The following is a 4843-nucleotide window of genomic DNA, read 5'->3' on the forward strand; positions in this document are numbered from 1 at the left end:
TAGTAATTTGGGGTGATTTTATAAATAGCATTATAGATGCTATTTATAAATAGATAATAGCTGTTACAAACTACTGTAGTAATTCTTAGTGATCAATTTAAAACAAGTATTGCAAATTTCAAGTTAATTTCTTCATTAAAAGAGGAGATGAAAATTAAAAAAAAGAATTACTCTTCTCTGATTAGAAAATCACAAATAGTGGGATTTCCTTTGTCACCGTACCAATGCAGGTGACATTGATTCTTCTTTCTATTCTGAATTCTGTCTAGTTGCTTGGTAGTGAGGAGAATAGAAGGGAGCTGGACACCTCTGGGGGATTGCATTGGTAGCCAAGCAAGAAAGACACTAAGATAGCAGATAGCTGTCACTGTGATGCAAGCTATAGGGACTTTAATACCAAAATCTGACAATCTGTTTAAAAGGCCAGCAACTGGTGACAGGTGAGAGTCATATTTTCACTCTTTTTTTTTTAATAGGAAAGAATAGAAGAATCAAGAGAAGAGAGTTAAGGCAATTTCCCCAAAGAGGAATATTCATAGCTGTTATATGAAAAACAGTGTTCAGGTAAGTTTGGAAAACATTGGGCCAAACAAGTGAAACACTTTTATTTCTTTTATCTAAAGAACTTCCAGAACTCTACTATTTGTACTATGAATCCCCAAAAGGAACATGTAGTATGCAATATTCTTCAAGTTTATTTGACCCGAAGACTTTTTATTTTAAGAGCATTTTGCAGCATTATATTTTCACCAAGCACACTTTGAGGAATGCTGAGTTCATGGTTTCTAAAGTATGTAATTTTGATTTCTAATTTTCAAGTTTAATTTTTTTTCTATAAAGAAAACCTTTTTAGCATTATGTTGTAGCATTCACATTTACATGGTTTGAAAAAAGTAAAAAAAAAGTATTTTAACCTAGTGAAAAATAACAGTATTACTTTATATATTAAAATATGTTTTTTGTTCAACTCTTCTATAACATGATGTCACATCTTTTAATACCTGCCTTTAATTATAGGTTGAATATAATGGTAATAACTTGTATGAACATTCACATGTTGAAAAATTACCATGTGTCAAGCCCTGTACCAATTACATGTCATCATAATTGTTCATCAGAAAAACTCTATGATTTTAGTACTGATGTACTCTTTTTTTTAATTTTTTTTTTAGTTGTAGGTGGACACAGTACCTTATTATTTTATTTATGTGGTGCTAAGAACTAACTCAGGACCTCACACATATGAGACAAGTGCTCTATCGCTGAGCCCCAGCCCCAGCCTCAGCCCAGTAATGCTGTACTCTTAAAAACTTTAGTTATATATTACTATAGTACACGTGGTATACATGCTATGCTACATGACATACTACTATACATAACTACTATAGTAGTTATGCTGTTTAAAAATTATGAAGTTGAACTTAAAGAAGTATGGACAACTCATGAATCGACTTATTTAAAAGTGACAAGACTGAGATACACCTTTAGTTCTATAAGATGTTAGCACCTCTTCACTCAGTGAATGCACAGACTTTACCAGTAGACACACTGTTAGTATTTAGAGGAGCAAAGCTCTGAATTACAATTTCTATTAAACATATATCAAAGAATAAAAACATCTTAGAGCAAGTAAGTGAATGGGTTATTGAACCTGTTGAAGAAAAGCATATCTAAAGACATTTCAAAAGATACTGAGATTAGAAGCTGATATTAACAGATATGAAAGATCTGTTTTGACTTCACTGTAACGAGTTATTTTTCCCAATTCAATGTCTTTGTTAGTGACTTTTTTTTACAATTAGAAATTCAAGTTTTGGTTCTAAAATCATATGTTAAATAGACTGTAATAGTAAATTACCAAAAAATTATTATTGTGAGTAAACTTTGGGCAAAGAAACAAGGAAGCATTTGCGAAGAAAGAAAATGGGAGTTGTGCATAAAATATTTCAGATGTGAGCACTAGTGGAGGTCCTCATAGTTCATGATCAAGTAGTAACATTTTTAATACATAATCAAGTAGTAACATTTTTAAACAGCTTCATAGACATAATTTTGGTATATAACAAACTGCACACATTTATAGTGCACAATTTGGTAAGTTTTGACATTTGTATTCACTCATAAAATTGTCATCCTGCCACCTCTCCCCAAACCCCAAGTACTGGGCAACCACTGATTAATTGTCAATGTGGATTATTTTACATACTCTAGAATTTTATATAAGTATAACTGTATAGTATATAACCTTTCTTTTTTCACTCAGAACAATCATTATGAAAACTTAATCTATAATTCACATTTATTATCCATAAAATTTAATTGCTATGTAGCATTCCATTGCATGAGGAAGTATTTTAGTTTATCTTTTCATCTATTGATGGACATATAGGTTATTGTCCATATTTGACTATTACAGCAAACATGAGATGAAAATAAGTGTCTTTCATTGAAATATTTTTTTTTTGCTTTCTTTTATTAGAACTGTAATGGTAACTTAATATGGTAGATGCATGTTTCACATTTCAAGAAACTGTAAACTGTTTTCCAAAGTGGCTTTATCTTTTTACATTCCCATCAGCAGTGCATAAGAGTTCGCCTTCCTCCAAATCCTTGCCAACACTTGATAAGGTCTAGGTTTTAATTTTCATCATTCTTGGAAAATCTCTGTTGTGTAATCTCATTGCAGCTCTAATTTGCATTTGGACTAAAAATGTTGAACATCTTTTCATGTACTTATTTGTCATATATATATTTTCCTTTCTTGAACTGTCTCTTCAGATCTTTGTCCATTGTTTTGATTGGGTTATTTATTTTCTTATTATATTTTAATAGCTTCCTATATATTCAGAAAAGCAGTACTTACTAGATATATAATTTACAAATATTTTCTTACTGTATATTTAGAAGTATCATCCCAAATTCACAGTGTATTTTCATCCTGATAATAGACTTTTGTTATTTTCTTTTTCATTTTTTTTGAGTAAAAGATATTTTCATTTTAATAGTCTAATATTTCAGTTTGTTCTTTCATAAATTATGTTTTTGGTATTCTAAGGCATTTTTGCCTAATCTATGATATAAAAATGCTCTAGTGTGATTTCTTCTGAAAGTTTTATAATTTAAGTTTTACATTTAGGCATATGTTCTATTTCAGGTTAACTTTTTCATATAATATTTGGGATGGCTGAAAGCTTATTTTTGTGGTTTATTTTTTTAGCACCGATTTTTGAAAGGTTTCCATGTTTCCCTTAATTTTTTTTTGTCAAAAAATAGCTGACTATTTGCAGGTATGTCTTTGATTCTGTATTCCATTCAATTCATCTCTTTATCTGTATTTATGCCAATATTATGCTGTCTTTGTTCCTGTGTCTTTATAATGGTTTTTGAAAAAAGAGTTTTTCTCCACATTTGTTCATTTTCAAAGTTGTTTGGCTCTTCTAGATTTTTTTCATTTGCACATAGAATTTATAATCAGTTTGTCAATTTTCATAAAAATCTTTGGAGATTTGGTGTATGATTATGTAGAATCTGGGGAACAATTGAGGGATGATTATCAACTTAAAAATATTGAGTCTTTGAATCCATTATCACGGCATCTCTTTCAATTGATTTAGATCTTTTTAATTTCTCTTGGTCATTTTGTAGCTTCAGAGATGAGGACTTTCACATATTTTTCTACATATTTCGAAGTATTTTTTTCCTGAAATTGCAGCTTCTCAGTGTCTTTTTCAAACATAGAAACAAAATTATTTTTGTTTGTTAGTATTTTGTTCTGAAATCTTACTAAGTTCACATTTTAATTCTAGTGGCTTTAATATAGATTCCATTGAATTTTCCACGAACACAACCATGCAATTTGAGAAGGAAGATAATTTTAATTCTTCCTTTCCAATCTAGATGACCTTTTTCTCTTTCTTTCAATTTTACTGGATAGAACCTTCAGCACCACATGGAATTAAAGTGAGGAGTGTGGGTATTCTTGTCTCGATTCCAATCTTAGAAAGAAAACATTCAATCTTCCACTATTAAGTGTGATGTTAGCTTTTGTATTAATCCAAAAGTCTAAATTTTGTCTTTGTTTTAAAGATTGTTTTCATGAGCTAAAGAATTCTATGTTCACAGTTTTATTTTTTTCTTTGTACCAGGGATTGAACCCAGGGGCGCTCAATCATCGAGCCACATCCCCAGCCCTATTTTGTATTTTACTTATAGATAGGATCTCATTGAGTTGCTTAGCACCACACCTTTGCCGAGTCTGACTTTGTTTGAACTCAGGATTCTCTTGCCGCAGTCTCCCAAGCCGCTGCCAATATGGGTGTGCGCCACCTTGCTGGCTCTTTTACATTTTTTAGGAGGAAAAATGTACTATTCTCTTCACACTTTTTCCTCTCTACATAACATATTATTTTCCCTCTGAATGCTTTTCAAGATTTCCTCTCCCTCACTGATTTTGAGCAATTTATTTTGTACTTTGAAGTAGTTTTTCTTATGTTCTTATGCTTGGAGTTCATTGAGCTTCTTGTATTTCTAGGTTTATAATTAATTCCTCACATTTGTATAATTTTTGACCTATTTTAATTCAAATATATTTTGATATTCCCTGTTCCTTTCCTCCCTTGGGTACTCAATTACATATACAGCAAGCACTTTATATCTTCCCATAAATCACTACTGTTCTGGTGCGTCTACCTTTTCTTCCTGTTTTTGATTTTATACAGTTTCTATGACATCAAGTCCTCTAATCTTTTTTTTTCTTTAACATCCTAAATCTGTCATTATTCCTATCCAATGTATATTTTAACATTATAGTTTTTATCTCTGGAGTTTTGATTTAGCCTTTCAT

The sequence above is a fragment of the Callospermophilus lateralis genome, unplaced genomic scaffold, assembly GCF_048772815.1.
Source record: "Callospermophilus lateralis isolate mCalLat2 unplaced genomic scaffold, mCalLat2.hap1 Scaffold_103, whole genome shotgun sequence".
NCBI classification, from domain to species: domain Eukaryota; kingdom Metazoa; phylum Chordata; class Mammalia; order Rodentia; family Sciuridae; genus Callospermophilus; species Callospermophilus lateralis.